This window comes from Haplochromis burtoni, unplaced genomic scaffold (assembly GCF_018398535.1).
Source record: "Haplochromis burtoni strain Fernald_Lab_line unplaced genomic scaffold, NCSU_Asbu1 Contig_227, whole genome shotgun sequence".
In the NCBI taxonomy this organism is placed as follows: domain Eukaryota; kingdom Metazoa; phylum Chordata; class Actinopteri; order Cichliformes; family Cichlidae; genus Haplochromis; species Haplochromis burtoni.
In genome coordinates this window covers 83,720-101,080 of record NW_024582588.1, presented here as the reverse complement: position 1 = coordinate 101,080, position 17,361 = coordinate 83,720, and the positions used below count along the sequence as shown (strand labels likewise).

The 17,361-nt window shown below is 39.8% G+C and overlaps 1 protein-coding gene and 1 long non-coding RNA gene across 2 annotated transcripts in view; one reads left to right on the top strand and one right to left on the bottom strand.

The window, feature by feature from the left end:
- The window catches only part of LOC102310585 (seizure protein 6), a gene marked incomplete at its 3' end in the record, with an annotated part of 106,270 nt that overhangs the window by 22,147 nt on the left and 66,762 nt on the right, over window positions 1-17,361 (top strand).
- On the bottom strand, window positions 1,427-2,357 carry LOC121815482. Its single transcript, XR_006055131.1, has 2 exons — window positions 2,299-2,357; window positions 1,427-2,213 (listed from the first exon to the last, which is right to left on the bottom strand). It is a non-coding gene; the product is annotated as an uncharacterized LOC121815482 (long non-coding RNA).

The window sequence follows — 17,361 nt, the reverse complement described above, 5'->3', positions numbered from 1 at the left end:
TAATAATTGACTTCTATCATTTTACATCAAATTAAAACTTTGGGTGTAATCAGATAATTATTTATTAAAAGCTAGACATTTTAAATGAGAATAAGAAAGAAAAGTATGTCTTTGTGCCCCCTTTTCCCTGTTCATGCCCTATCGGCCCCCCTGGCTAAACTTTGCTAGATCCGCCCCTGCACAGTTACCAGCCGTCAGCTACGTAGAAAAAGATCCTGGAGTAGAAAGTAATATTAAATAAATTCTAACAACAGCTGATCAAGCTTAAACGTGCTGCTGTTGTTCAGCCGCTGGTTTCCTCTTTCTGGTGCAAAGTGGGCCAAAAACAAAAGAGAGACGGACTCGCGACAGAAAAGCCGATCAGCTGATCATTAAGCAGTTTCATGATTGAAGTAGCAGCAGAGAGGCAGTCGCTTGTTAAGCTTAACGCAGGAATGCTTTACAAACATTCAGAGATGGACTTACACACTTGCTTTACTTCTCTCGGGGATAACTTTGTCGGAGATGAAATGCCAGGGTTGCTAGCGAAGCTCCAAATGCTATCCAGACCACCGACAGGTCCGCATGCCACAGCCGCTCTATCACGTGATGCATACTGCTCCGACGTGCTAACGTTCTGAGGTGAGTTACGGCGTGTTGCAAGTTTTGTGAGGTGCTTTCGTGATATTTAATGGATCGGATTACATTTTTTATTTTTCTCCGATATCCGATCCAGTAATTTAGGTCAGTATCGGACCGATACCGATACGTAATATCGGATCGGTCCATCTCTGTAAAGATAAGGTGTATTGTCTATGAATAGCTGCTTGGTCTATTTGTCCACGTAAATCAATTGAGTTAGAGGCACATTAATTACATTTTGAAGCATTACTCTGTATGCTCAAATGTGACCCGTTATAGCCAACAGAAAAAAAGCGGAGGCCCGAAAAACAGGTGGGGGTCCTCCACCACCACCACTCACAGAGGCTGAGCAGTTGGCCCTCAGCCAAAACAGTGGGCGCCCTGTGGCTGAAGGCATCTCTGTGGGGACATCCTCTGAGTCAATAACCCCGCAAGACACAAGTGCCTACATAGGGGGTAAATTCAAAATAATACATGATGTGCATACATCCTGTCTTCACAGTCACCTTTGCAGTGCTACTCATTCATTTGATAAACTCTTTACCATAATGGATTATTTTGTAGTGAAGTTATTTTCCTACTGATTTTGCCTTCCCTCAGTCTTGGTTGTCTTTGAGAGCATAATGACAATGAAGTGTAAGGTGATTGGTATGTTTGTTAATTGCCATTTGGTCCCTTGTAAGTTATAAGTGACCTGTATAAACCTCATATTCTATCAGTTGATGGTGGTGGTGTACTGCATCTGGTGCAGCCTCCTGTTGAGCCAGACCAACATGCAGTTGTGAGTAATACTCCACAGATTATATGAGTTTACAGTAGAACAGCAATGTTGTTTATTTCTTTACTACAGGAAAATAATGAAGAAACATTGACAGCTGTTACAGAGGAGGAAGCAACAGAGACACTTTATGAGGTTTACATCTTTTAATACTTTGTGTACAGGAAATACAGGCGACCAATAAAGCCAGTTGAACAGAAAATCTGTTTATTCGTCTTTCAACATGTTGAGGTGATGGGTCAAAAGAAATGATTGTGACATATGGTGTCTCTGACTGCGCTTCCATCTTGTATGTCCGTGGGAGGGTCAGGATGTTCATGGTTTGGATCACTGCTGATGTTTGGTTCAGAAGGACAGTGTTCTCCTCTAATTGTGGCAATGTTGTGAAGAATCACACATGCCACAATAATGTCACATGCCCTTTCTGGGGTGACCCTGAGTCCTTGCAGGCACTGGAACCGGGCCTTAAGCATTCCGATAGTCATTTCAATTCTGGCTCTTGTCCTGCAATTAGCCAGATTATATCGCTGCTGTGGGCCCGGTTCAGGGTCAGGGTAAGGGGTAAGCAAATAGGGTAAACATGGATACCCCCTATCACCAAGCAAGTAGCCAGTGAACTCTCCTAAGACAGAAGGATACACTTCAGTTCAAATGTCCCTGAAGCAATTGGTCTTTATATATTTTAAAGTATTCTCAACTCACCATGTCCAAATTTTGTGCTCAGTGTACATTCACGGAATATTTGTGAGTCATGGACAGAGCCTGGCCACTTGGCTTCCACATTTGTGATAATGTTGGCAGCATCACATATGATCTTCACAGTGCAGAGAACACAAATTAGCATCCATTACTATAATGAAATAATTTGTTAGTTTGAAATGCTACAGGGAACTATGTACCTGTACATTAATGCTGTGGAAAGACTTCCTGTTCACATAGTCTCCTTCATTTACTGAAGGAGCAATGATTGGAATGTGAGTGCCATCTTACAGCCAATCACGCCTGGGAACCCTGAAAATAAATGTAAAATTTAAGTAGTAGTTCAAGTATCACCACATCATGAATTAAGTTTTGTTCATCCTGTACCTGCAATTTTGTGGCATCCCTCTTTGATAAATCTTGTGGGTCTATGACCGGGGAACACCACAAACGAGTACAGGAGACGTTTCAGTGCAACTGTAACATTCCTGACTGCCCGACAGACGGTAGCCTTGGAAACGTGCTCAGCGTCACCAATATTATACAGAAAGCTCCCGTTTGCAAAAAACCGAAGTGCAATACAAATAATATGTAATGAACTGAGAGCATGTCCGCGATGTCACATGCGTAATATATGGCCTGAGGATGTTATCCAAATAACTTATAGATTGTGCTGAGAAACGGTAACGTTCGCACAGAAACTCATCAGGAAATGATAAAATGTCCAAACGCGATCTGATCACTCTCTCCCGGCGGAGAGCTCTGCGGAGAATTTGGGCTTCACGATCTACTGGCTCTTCAAGGACGGGGCACGCCATGTCCGACACTTCCTACTGTCAGGTTTCCGACAAAGGGGCGGAGACAGTCAGGGTTAGTTGTAGTAAACCTGCTAGGGGGCAGGTTAGCTTCACGGAGTGTGTCGTCATAGTGACTCACTCAGGCTTCAGCTGAACTCGCTTTGTGAAACCGAAAACCCAGAGTTTTCGTTAACTCAGGGTATACTTACTCAGTTTTTCCACTAAACCGGCTTCCTGAAATAGGGCCCAGACCAATGTAGAGAAAAATTAAGTATTTTCGTCTAGACATCCCAAAATGTGATGCCCACATATGTGGATGCCAGGTCCTAGGAGGTTAAATAAGAATTTGTTGTAGTGCTTGATATCATTATCTGGCTCATTGTGATTTTCATGAAGATAATCAGTGTGTATTTTGGTTAATTATGGATGCCAATGTAAAACTTGGAGTTTGCCTTGTTTTTGATCATTTCTTTATACCTCTACCAGTGACCAGTGAATTAATAGCAAAAGGATTTTCACTATTTATTATTTAAGTGATTGTTTCCCATTATGTGACACTGACCTGTTCTCCCCTCTTGTTCTTTCTGGTATTGACACCAAGTTAATTTGTGTGTTCACTGCAGCCCTCAGAGAGTGTTCACTTATATAATTTGTTATTATTAAATATTACTTTAAGTTTTACTCTGAATTTTTGTTTACTGATCACCATTTGCATATTCTAACAGTTTCAAAAAGGACTGCATCTGGCACTATTTTTATAGCCGCTGGAAACTTTCTTCCTTAATTCCTAGTAGAGCTGGGCGATATGAGATTTTTTCATATCACGATATGTTTTTTTCATTTCAGGCGATAACGATATCTATCACGATATAAGCCAAATAACTATATTTGTAAGATTTAAATGTGCCGTTGCTCACAAGTAAAATGTGAAATAATCAGCAGCTTGTTTTTATTTAAATATTTATTTCCCATAATAAGTTCAACAGGGTAGATGTACTTAAGGAACATGAGACTTTTTCAGATAAATAAAGGCAAATATTGCAAACTACACAAAAGGCAGCCGCTAAAGCGTTTAAGTTTCAAAATAGAACAAACGAAACAGACTAAATTGTCAATTCCACTTAGAAACAAAATATTAATTCTAAAAATAAATCTTAGTTTGTTTTACAGAAGAACAGACAAAACTGACTAACTTTTGTCAATATCAAATAAACTGAGAACTAAAAGGAAATTCTCAATCTCTCCTTGTTGTATAGCTTGAGCTTTTCAAACAGTTTTAACAGTTACTTTAGTCTGACAAAAGCCGAATGACGAATTAGCGCTTCCAGTCAGAGACTGAGGCTACGTCCACACGTACACGGGTATTTTTGAAAACGGAGATTTTCCGTTTTCGTTTTAAAAAATAATCCCGTCCACACATAAAGGCAGAAATGAAGGAAAACGCTGCTATGAACATGCCAAAGCAGCAGGTGGCGCTAGATTCCTAACCGTGCAGAAATGTTGGCCAATCAGAAGTCTAGAAGCCTCGGTGGGAAAAAGTAAACAAAGCTGGGGCATAGAAGCAGAACCGAGTCGTATGTGTGGAGGGACAGTAACTGTGTGTATATGTAAGCATTTAAACACTGCAGAGAGTAGAATTAACAGTAACAGTATTGTAGAAATTCATTTCACCGAAACAATAACGTGGCGCACAGTGTGACGTCAAAAAATGCGCACACCTTTGACGCTGCGTTTTCTCCGTTTTTCTAGTCCACACGTAAATGCAAAAACGGAGTTTTCAAAAATCTTCGTTTTCAGTGACCAAAAACGCCGTTTACGTGTGGACGAAAGGTGCAAACGCATAGAAAAATCTGCGTTTTCAAAAATACCCGGGTACGTGTGGACGTAGCGCATGCACCAGTTTATTGTATTTCCAGACTTGCTTTCGGCACAATTTACAGTGCACGCTACTCTGTTTTTTGTCAGACTTGAAATAGCCGAAATACCTTCACACTACGGAACTTCTATGGCTCTTCCGTTCGACAATCTCTCCGGCATTGGAACCATCATCTGTTTTCTCTTCGGTACCTCGGCACGCTCGGTTGATTTTTCTAGTCGGCACACTCATTTCCTCCATTACCCGGGCGGTACGGTGGCTGGCTGCTTCCCAAACAAATACACATGTGCGGCTTGGCACTTGTGCTGTACGTAACAAGTCACGTGACGTGACGCTGCGGCTGTGATTGGTTCGGCTCTGCGCTACGTAATTTGGATTGGCTGTTCTTTTTTTTCTTTTTTTTTTTTTTTTAAGAGGACAAGAGCGGCGAGGTCTATCGCGATAGTTTAATTTTTCTATCGAGAAAAAGTTATATCGCGATACATATCGTTATCGTTCTATCGCCCAGCTCTAACCTTAGCATTATCTGTTAAAATAATGTATATAGAAAGTAAAAATGAAACTACGCTGCACTTAATTCAAAGAGGTGAACTTTAATATATTATTTACCAAAGTATACGTGTGTGTGTGTATATATATATATATATATATATATATATATATATATATATATATATATGCATGTAACGTGAGCTTGTTCAACCCATTGGGTTTTTTTTTTGTAATTTTGATTATTTTAACTATAATCGGAGATATTTCATCAATCAAAATTTCATTAATCAGAACATACAAAACCACAGAAAATGTATTTTTGGAAAATATCAGCTTATTTTGAATAATAACTAATGTTATTAAAGCAGCAACAGCTCTGAGAAAGGTTGGGCAACAAAAGGCAGCTACTGAAAGAAACAGCTGGAAACAACGTTGTAACAATAGATTTTAATAGTAACGGGTCAGCACCAACAATTTTTTTTTTCTTTTTTTGCCTGTCCCATTCGGCACTGTAGCAATCAGAATTATTGTCTGGAGGCCAAGAGAAATGCCCAACGGATTTATTTTTCCAAGTGCATCATTACAGCTTTGCTATGCTGGTCCACTTGATTGATCTTTATTATTTATTTATTTATTTAAACCTAGATAAGTATAAGTAACAGTAAATAATAAATGTTGAATGTTACTGAGCACACAAGACCAACGACACACGATATACTTCAAGTGAGTAGCCAAGGAAGATAGTGTGTGTCTGTGAATACCCATTTGTACACCTGCGTGTATGAGCGCGCTTGTATTCAAAAGGTTTATCCATGTAACTATCTGATAGTAGGTAGGTGTGGGTAGCCACAGCCCTGCCCCCCACTTGAAGCATGCATGGATGAGATCCAGGTCAGTAGCATCATTGGGTAAAAAAAAAATAGAGAGATTTTCAGAACTAAAGACGGGCAGAAATTTACCAATCTGCAAAAACTGCAGTCTGGAAAAATTTCAGAATATTATTCCTCAATATAAATTTGTGAAAACTTTGAAATGTCTGCTTGCAAAGGACAAGGCCAAAAATCACAAAAAGTTGCCCATTATTTTTGGCCCGCAGTTGACATAGCATTAAAAACAGTCATGATTCTGTCATAAAGATGACAGATCAGGAACACTTACAGAAATTAATGTCTTTCCATGCAACCATCCATAAATTAAAGCTCTATCATGCAAAGAAGTACTAGGTGAACATAAGCTAGAAATTGTTGCCATCTTCTGTGGTCGAAAGCTCGTTTAAAATGAACTTAGTGTAAAATTGTTCTGTGGTCAGACAAATTGAAATTGAAATTCATTTTGGAAAAACTGGATGCTGCATCCTCTGGCCTAAAGATGAGAGGGGCCATTTGGGTGTTATCAACTCTTCAAAAACCTGCATCTCTGATTGTATGAAGATGCATCACTGCCTGTGGAATTGCCAGCTTGCACATCTGGAAAGGAATCATCAATTTCAAGGAAGGCCTTGCATATTTCAGCGAAACAATTCTGTATCTATTACAACAGAATCGCTGTGTAATAGAAGTGTCTAGGTCCAGTTTGTTGATATTAACTGAAATGTAATGGAGTGCATGGGGATTTTATTTTTTACATTTTTAAACCTTTTCTTTTTGCTTTTGTTTCTGTGACTCCACTGGCTGTGTAAAAAGGTAACTGTTTGTTTTACTTGGACTAGCAAATTTACAGTATACAGTGAAAACAATAAACTATTAAAATAGTGATGAAAACATGTTTATATTCTACTTGGTACAGTTGAAGTAGATTTTGAGAAAATGCTGTTTAGTAATAGAGGGTTGTAGGAACTTGTCAGCTGGTGCAGTCTTGCAGTGGTGCACTGTAAAGATATACAGGGTGGGCCATTTATATGGATACACCGCAATAAAATGGGAATGGTTGGTGATATTAAAGTCCTGTTTGTGGCACATTAGTATATGTGAGGGGGCAAACTCCTCAAGATGGGCGGTGACCATGGTGGCCATTTAGAAGTCGGCCATCTTGGATACAACTTTTGTTTTTTCAATAGGAAGAGGGCCATGTGACACATCAAACTTATTGGTAATGTCACAAGAAAAACAATGGTGTGCTTGGTTTCAACGTAACTTTATTCTTTCATGAGTTATTTACAAGTTTCTCTTTGTTCACAGCCATTGACATGTCGAAGAGGTTAACACGTGAGGAGCGGATCGAAATTGTGTTGATATCTGGTGAACGCAGTAACCGGGTCATTGCAGCAGATTTCAATGCAAGACACCCTACGAGACCACCCATCTCCCATGCTACAGTCTAGCAAACTGCTTGCTAAGTTTCGTGAAACTGGTTCAGTGTTGGATTTGCCAAAATGTGGACGCAAGAAAACTGTCACTAATGAAGAAACATCAGTGGCTGTCCTAGCTTCATTCAGCAAGAGCCCACAGCGTAGCACTCGCCGCATGTCACTGGAGAGTGGCATTAGTCGAACATCCCTTCGGGCGGATATTAGCTACTCACAAATGGCACCCTTACAAACTCCAGCTACTGCAGCATCTCAACGAGGATGACCCAGATCGGCCACAGAATTTGCAGAATGGGCAAAACAAAAATTGGAACAGGACCCTCAGTTCACGCAGAAGATTTTGTTCAGTGATGAGGCAAACTTTTATGTGAATGGTGAAGTTAACAAACAAAACCACCGCTATTGGTCTGACACTAACCCACATTGGATGGATCCCTCCAAGACTGTTGGAACAACAAAAGTGATGGTTTGGTGTGGTATATGGGGTACAACGATAGTGGGTCCATTCTTCATCAATGGAAACCTCAAGGCCACTGGATATTTGAAATTGCTACATGATGATGTGTTTCCCTCTTTATGCACTGAAGCTGGCACGTTCCCTGAGTTTTTCCAGCAAGATGGTGCACCACCACATTATGGGTGCCAGGTCCGAGCATTCCTAGATGAACAGTTTCCTGGAAAGTGGATTGGTCGTCGTGGGCCAGTTGAATGGCCCCCAAGGTCTCCCGATCTGACCCCCTTAGACTTTTATCTTTGGGGTCATCTGAAGGCAATTGTCTATGGTGTGAAGATACGAGATGTGCAGCACCTGAAACTACGGATACTGGATGCCTGTGCTGGCATTTCTCCTGCGGTGTTGCTATCAGTGTGTGAAGAGTGGGAGAAGAGGGTTGCATTGACAATCCAACACAATGGGCAGCACATTGAACACATTTTATAAGTGGTCAGAAACTTGTAAATAACTCATGAAAGAATAAAGTTACGTTGAAACCAAGCACACCATTGTTTTTCTTGTGACATTACCAATAAGTTTGATGTGTCACATGGCCCTCTTCCTATTGAAAAAACAAAAGTTGTATCCAAGATGGCCGACTTCTAAATGGCCACCATGGTCACCACCCATCTTGAGGAGTTTGCCCCCTCACATATACTAATGTGCCACAAACAGGACTTTAATATCACCAACCATTCCCATGTTATTATGGTGTATCCATATAAATGGCCCACCCTGTACTTATATTGGTATAGATATAGGTATACCTACTGGACTGGAAAAAACAAACAAATAAATCAAACAAACATATATAAATAAATAAATACAAAAAATTAGGGCTGCTGTCATTGCGATTAACACAATTAAAATTTTTAATGCAATCAACCCATCTGGAGCGCCGAATGACTCATAAACCCTGGAATGTCTCTGTCAACGCATTTCGGGCAGTTTGTCCAAAGTTTGTCCATTCTGCTCTCCAGATGGGTTGATTACAATAAAGATTTTAATTGCATTAACGCTGAACGCCCTAAAAAAATAAAAAATAATGCTAGCAGTTAAATAAGAAGTTGTAATAAAACAACGCGAGTTTAAACACATGATTTCTAAATCTCTAATTGTACAAATATGATCTTTGTTCCTCAAATGATTCTTCTATATTACAGTTTTCTCATTTTCTATAAACTGTTTTTTGTAGACTGTTTTTTCATCACATCTGCATTTCATCAAATAAATCGTCCTTTTTCTATTAATCCTAAACTGTAGCAGTTTCACATCATTTTAATATATACAGTAGAACATTTTTTTCTTTTGAAAGCAGAGTGACTGAGCATGACTACAGTTGATTACAGCTGTGGATATATGGAACTGTGACACGTGGATCTGATTTGAGGTGCCTTTACTGCACTATGCACTGCAGACGATCACAATGTCACTGTTGCTTGTTAACACTGAGCCAAGCAATTTACTTTAAGCTGAGAAAGAAGGCTCTCCAAGCTGCTGTGGGAAAACAGTGTCTTATGAATGAGGAGAAAGAGACAAATCTCTACTGATGTGCAACATGCTTTATGCTCTCATTTTGCCACTTTAGGTATTTTGTTCCTCTTCACGGATATTATAATGATTATTCACTGTGCTGTTGAATGAGTCAGCAAAGATGGTTTGTGTTGTTAGAATGCAGAGTATATAAAAGATATTATAAACACACATAATGATGGGTTTTTCATTTTAAAGTACAGCTTTGCACAAAGTTCATTCAGTTGTATGGCAAAGGAGAGTTTGAGGAGAATGTGTATTAATCACTTACATGGAAATGAAAGGTAGAGATGAGGTTTTGAAATGAGTGTGTATAAAATGAACTCACCAAGTAAAATGCCACTGACAGAGCACCCCAGGCTCTCAGTCTTGCAGTAATAAACGTAAAACAAGCAAATACAGGGCTGAGACACAGAACCCTGTCAGAAGAAATCAGCTGCATCATTATTTACCTTGTGAGTTGTCAGATGAACAACAGAAGAGCAGTAAGAGCTAAGAAAAAAAGTCACTGAAAAACGCTCTGCATTGTACATCTGCAAAAATAAAATGAATGCTTGAGTGCCTGAGGCATGCAAACCTTTGTGTAGAGTTGTTTTCCTACCTAACAGTAATACTGAGAGCATTCTCTGTCTTTAAAGACGCGCCTGTTAGTTTAATCTTTTTCACTGACTGTCTGAAGTTTCCTTGCAGCAACACTGCAACTTCTGTGTAGTGTTGCATGTCTGAATAGTCCAATCTAGAACTTTTCAGTTTTAGTCATACAGTATTATTGAATAAGATCTGTTCTTATTCAGGAATACAGAGGAAGTGCTGCTGGCTGGAGATGGGTACTTTGTGCTCTGAATGGCTAGTGGAAGTGAGGAGAACAGTTCTGCTCACCTACAGAAGTTGGCACCTGTTTCCATAAAGGAATCTATTCAAAACTCCCACATTGCAAATAACAGCCTGACAAACTTTTCCTCATGTCTGTTGAGTGAGGGAATTACACATCAGACATGAGGACAGATCACGGAAGCTAAAATGGATGTGTCAGAGAAAAATGTCCTAATGATGTGCACGTTCATTTGATTATTGTTTAGGAAAACAATTAAACTGCAAAATAATTAAAATACAGCACCGCACCTGCAAAACCCCAGAATCCCTATTTTATATTTAAGTATAAAATGTGGTCACTAAAACCCCATAATATCTGCAGTAAAATACAGGTACTGATTGCATCAGAAAATCCAAAGCTTAGGTATATGAAACATCAGTCTCTTGTCTCAGCTCTTGTAAAAGTTCTGTACCACTGGCTACAAAAACAGGAGCCTTCTCATTCTTGATTTTGTTGTTTTCAATTGTAAGTAAAGTTACAAATATCAGATTAGCAAAGTAACTGCCAGTCTCCACAACAGGACTTGATCACCTTGCAGCACAAATGAGTCTCATCCACACCGGCTAATATAGGGTAGAACAATTCTGATCATGAAGCATATCCAAAAGGGTACAACACCATTGAAGTACGCACCGATTAATTGCCTCTCTACAAGCTGGAAACCAAACAGCAGTAGGCACGAGTCAATACATGAGCACAGCTCATGTATTGATGCATGAGTGTTATATGGTGTTATATGCATTGCAAATAACACCAGAGGACTAAAGCACCAGCTCCTTGTTAATATAGCAGTATACCAGCACTCTAAGACCAGGCAGAGCAATTTAAGAACTCCCATAATTGACAATAAGAAAGCATACAACCTAATACCCCATCACATGCATGCTAGAGTGCTTGGCACTGTACAAGCCTAATAGTGTGTCAGTCACTAAATCAACTCAATTGAACTATGGAAAACAACACTGGAGGCCAACACAAAGGTAATCACAAAGTCACCATCAAGTGCAGAACATGCCAAGGCGATATCCCCACTGTTGTTCTGCATAGGCCAGGATGCCCAAAGTCAGTTCATCATTAAGAGTGGCTATGGATATAGATTCAGCAATGGAGTGACCATCAGCCGCCTGCATATAGATGACCTCACTCCAGGAGTGAGTGAGATATTAACTCACAAGCATTTACAATGAGGACATAAGGATGTCATTCGGACTGAAAAAGTGTGGCAGAATGGTTGCAAAGAGAGGGAAGGCAATCCAGACTGAAGGGGTCAGAATAGCAGGACAATAACAATATCACAACTGACAGGACCAAAGAAGACTGTGCAAAGATGCCCCAAAGGCTGTTCAGCATTTAGCAGCAGGATGTAAGATGCAAGTTGGGAGCGTGTACATAAAGAGGGATGAAGTGATAGTGCCACATATGGATTAGAAGTCCTGATACGAGACGCTACCAAAGATGGTTGAGAACAAAAGGCCTAAGGTCCTGTGCAACTTCAAGTTCTAGACATACAAGCAGCTGCTAGCATGCCAACTGGACAAAGTGGTGATTGACAAAGATCAGAAGACCACAGTTGTTATTGTAATAATAATCAATTTCAGGTTTTCCAAGCTATCTTTAAATTACACCAATTTGTTTATACAATTGCATACAAACATACAATTTATGAAACTAGGTCCCAGATACATGGATGGTAAATCGAATAGGACTCAACAGATAAACAGCGTAACTGCTGTCAATGAGTATGAAAGCTTTCCACAGTGAATTGCATTCATATGGTACTTTTCTACTCTTATTAATCGTTCAAGCTATACACTTACCTCACATGGTGGCCCCTTGATCGGAAGGTCGGGGGTTCGACTCCACTGAACAGCTACCCTGAGGTACCCCTGAGCAAGGTACCGTCCCTACACACTGCTCCCCGGGCGCTGCATTGGTGGCTCCCCACTGCTTCACTGGGTGAATGGGCTAAATGCAGAGGAACTATTTCCCTATGGGGACTAACACATACACACATTACACACACATTACATTACATGTGTGGCCAACTTAGAATCACTAATTTGATTAACATGGATTTCTCTGGACAGTGGGAGGAAGTCAAAGTACTCATAGGAAAAACAGGGAAAATATGCACCATCCACTTGGAAAGGCCTGATCCAACCACCAGATTCAAACATTCATGTTGTGAGGGGATCATGCTAATATGGGTTCCATTGGCAGTTAACAAACCAGGACCAATTTTCCCCCCCATAAATGTCTGCATCTTGAGTTGTTATGTGTTGCCAACAAAACTACATTCATGTTAGGTTTACATGTTGCTCACTATAGTTCAGATTATGTCATTATATACAACTCGGTATATTGCAACAATTTAAGATGGCTTACCTGGCTTACCTTAGTACCGGATCAAAATCATTCATTTATTGCTGTTACTTTATACTTTCGGGGATCACCAACATCTTATTTTTTGTGTGAAATAATGGAAATTAGGGGAAACAATAGAAACATTCATAAATATGCTGCTTTGTTAAAGCATCAAAACCAATGTTACTGTATGTAAATGTGTGAAATCCCTGGTATAGTTAATGTTGACTGAACAGGTTTTTAACATTTATATAATGATGGAATTCTAGAAAATAACTGTCTCTCATATACTCGTATATAGTCCAGCCTAACAATACAGTCCAGACATGCTAATTTCTGTCAGATGTGCTGTGCTTGTGAATACGCCTGACAGCAGCCAAAAAACCACCATTACCAGAAACAATGCAGTGGCTGATGGCATGGATAAAAACAAGACAATTTCTTCTAGACAGCTGCATTGCTTTTGAACACCTACTCACTCAACTGCTGCCACTGCCCCCATCATGAGTTATTCTATCTCATTCTTTCCACAGAGATACTGGCTTTTCATACATTGATTGAAAGCCTCATTCTCAAAGGAGCTGATGCCAAACGGCTGACAGCACTATAGCCAGTAATGGCTCCTGCTCCACAGTGCAGACAGAAGGAGCTTTCAGTGTCATTCTTCTCAACCCTTGCATTCGTAAATTACACCAAGGATCAGTGCAACTGTCTGCTATTCATTTCCACCTCTACAAGATCATCTGCTTGTATATTTTTGTGAGGTTCTTTTCAGCTTATCCACTATAGAAGTCTTCGATCCTGAATGTAGTAGAAGGCCAGTGCTGCTTCTTTTCTTCAGATTCAAAGAAAAGATAAATATGAGTCTCTTGCTCCCAGAGTCTTTCTCAGTAAATTGCTTGATGTATTTAATAGCATGTTTGCCTTGCCTTGCGTTGTGGAATACATAGTAGTGTATGTAAGCTAAGAAATAAACACACTTCCGCAGTCTCAGAAAGATTTAAATGTACGTCAGTTAGATTTCTCCTTGCAGTTACTCCTGCTTCTTTTTCTTTAGTTTTCTTAGCTGCTCTCGCTACAAAACAGTTACATGGAAAGGTATGATGAAATATTTAACACTGTAGACCTGGTTCTGTTAGATTCAAAGTGAATGTGGAGAGCACTGAAGGGAGAACTATGCAAGTCCACAGACGCAACACACTGTGTGCAAGGTTACATTCAGCTCTGCCTCATTTTGAAAAGAACCGAGCAAACGCAGAGTGGGATGCACAGCAGGAATAGTTTTGACATGCTTTCTGCTGGTGACCTGGTTTTAGATGCAAATCAAGACATATCGTCTAAGCAATAAATTTAGGCAATAATGAAAATTTGCATTTGAACATAGACAATCCATGATACACCAATGCATTTATATAGTGACATATGATATCATGAGAACCGCCGGGATTTGTGAGTTCCATCCCTACACATTGATTTATATTGCACTAAGAAGTTTCTGGGGATTCTCACCAACGTCAAGACTTTCTAAACTAATAAAATTCTACTAAAGAGTGACCTTCAAATAAGATTCAAATATTTTGAACTCTCCTCTTGATTCTTTCCCCTAGGACCATTTCAGATTAATTGCTTTTTTTAAAACCAGTTATAAACCCAGCTGTTTAAATATAAGGAATAAGCCTGTGTCTAATGTGATGACCCACTCCATAATGCCCTCCTTCTTGCCTGTTTATGTGGCAAGTCTCATTTGCAGCCATCGGTGAGCTGGTGCTGCTTGTTTCCTATCAGTGACACTGCCAACATCTGAGGCCTGTACTACACAGCAGATAGCTTCTGGGTTAACCCTGGCTTTTCTGTCATTTGAAGGTGGTTCACTTCTTACAGGGGACAAATCGCCATGGTAACTTGTGCTGTAAACCTAACCTGCCATGCAGTTTAAGATAAGATAATTAGCGATCAGATGGTATGAAATCACCACCTATTGACCAATTAATTCTCCAGAAGATAGCTTCACCATTCCTGGAAGATCCCTCTTGCTGCCAATGCCATCCTTTTCCCTATCACGTGAGTGGAAACGAGTTAATAACAAGCTTTGTGTGACCATTTATACTAATATTGCCAATGTTAGTGAAAGTGAATTCAGATAACAGTAAGATACTCTGGGTATGGTGAATGAGCCCCTTAGGCCAGTGTGTCAGTGCTTTTAAGCCCTTATAACTCAGTTGCTGTGTGGCTCTCCTCCCTGAGACATCTTGGATTTCAGTTGTGCTATGGTTTGAGCTTTTCAATTAAACAATGTTGCATGCACCATTTTTTTCACCCATGTACTTATTTGCACTACTGATTGTGCTGACTAAACACTAGGTCACCAAACACCAGGCCATGTGACCTGGTCTCTGTGTTTTGTTGTTAGGACAAAAAAGCATTTGAATTTGAAGTTACTTAATCTGAAGTAATCAGTTTAGTTCAGTTCAATTCAATTCCATTTTAATTCTGTTCTGTTCACTTCAGCTCATTTCAATTTTATTCATATACTGCCAAATCAGAACAACAGTTGCCTCAAGGTGATTTGTATTTGCATACAATAATACAGGGAAACCTTAAAATCAAATTATCCACTTTGAGCAAGCACTTGGTGAGACCAGGAAGGAAAAACTCCTTTTTAACAGGAAGAAACTTCCAGCACCAGGCTCAGGGAGAGGCTGCCATCTGCTACAACCGGTTGTGGCTGAGGGATGCTTGTGGAAGGTGTGAATTATTAGTAGTAATTTCATGGATTTCTAGTGTGGTAACTTTTAATTTATGTGGAGTTTCCCTCTGTAAGGACTTCAGTGCGGTGCATCTGTGTGTGTTGTTTCTCTCTCTCTTTCTTTTCTTTATGTGTTGTGTGTTGCCTGGAGACTGTTGTTGTGATTTGGTGCTATATAAATAAAACTGAATTGAATTGTTTAGAGCATTTGGCTCAAAGGCACCTCCAGAGCAATCAGGTGAGTAGTGAACTTGCAGTACACTGCTAACCTTCGTGAAAAATAGGGTTTATGAAATAGGTAAGTTGGGATAGGCAGCTAAGTAGAGGAGTGTTTCCACTTAGTTTAGGACACGTCTATTTGATGCAATAATTGACTTTGAGCAATGCTGTTTATTTGGTTTTTTAAAAAAATTAGATTTAATGAGATTTGTTCACAACTTGATTCAAATGGTCTTAGTAATAAGTGTTGAAAAGAGACCATAAAACCTGAGATTAACTTGCAGTTGGTGGAAAAAGGTGTTTGTGGCTGAGCGAAAGGGAACTGCTCAGCCTTTCAAACTGCCGGCACTCTTTTATACTATCAAGATTCAAACGTGAAAATAAACTGATTGGTCCCGATTCGCACAGCTTCATTACCTTGCTTGAACTCAGTTTAAGAAAAATGTTTAGTTTTTTTTTTTAGGAAAATATACATGATCTCTAATTTACTGGGAGTCAGTTTCGTAGAGCTCAGTTGTTAAATCCCAAAATAGCTTATCTTGCTGTTTTCAGTTTTGCTACAGTGACATCGGAGACTCTAATCACTAAAGTCAGTCTGCTCTAAGACCTTGGCTTATTGTAAATTGTAGGTACTTTGCTGTCGGAGATGTCTTTGTGTCTGATTGCTTTCTAATGAAAGCATATACTAGCAAACTCTGCAGAATTCATTTGATTGTCATAGAGGTTGGAAGTATGGTCATCACAGTCGAGATGTTAACTGGCCTTGAATGTGCTTCTTTGAGATTCCTATGTACTTCCTTCATGCTGTTCCTCACAGCATGACCTTCCCACCTTTCTCAAGTATCTCGATGGGCCAAACCTCCTGGGAAAGGCAATTTAGAACAGCATTAACCACAGCTTGCCCTCTGACCCCACACTACCAATTTAAGCTTCTAACAACACAGCCTCATTGCTCATACTCTTTGCTGTTGGTCAACTGGAGTAAAGAAAACCATGCTGGGATACACAGACATACACAGAGACATATGCACATACACACCACGATGGGGAATTCTTCATCTGATGACCCCTTACAGAAAAAAGTATTATCAGAGGCTGTGCTGTGCATGCTAGAATTCTATGTTGACCTTGCAGCAAAGCTTTATAGTGAGACACACTGACAATCACCAGTGTCTGGCATGTTGCAGTGGGAGGGTCAATTTTTATTTTCAGTTAAGATGCATACTGCAGTCTGACTGGAAATAGCGTGTTTGTAATTCAGTTCAGGATTATTTATGCAGTGCCAAATCAAAACAACAGTTACCTCAAAGTTCTTTATATTGTGAGGTAAAGACACTACAACAAGACAGAAAAAACTCTTGACAATCAAACAACCCTGTTTTTTAGCAAGCACTTGGCAACAGTTGGAAGGAATAAATTCCCTTTCAACAAGAAGAGACCTTCAGCAGAGCCAGGTTCAGTGAGGGGCAGCCGTCCGCCATGACGCTGTTAATGCATTTTTATATGCATGACCTTCAGGGCGTTCTTTGATAAGTATTCCCAGTATATTTGTGTTCAGATATTG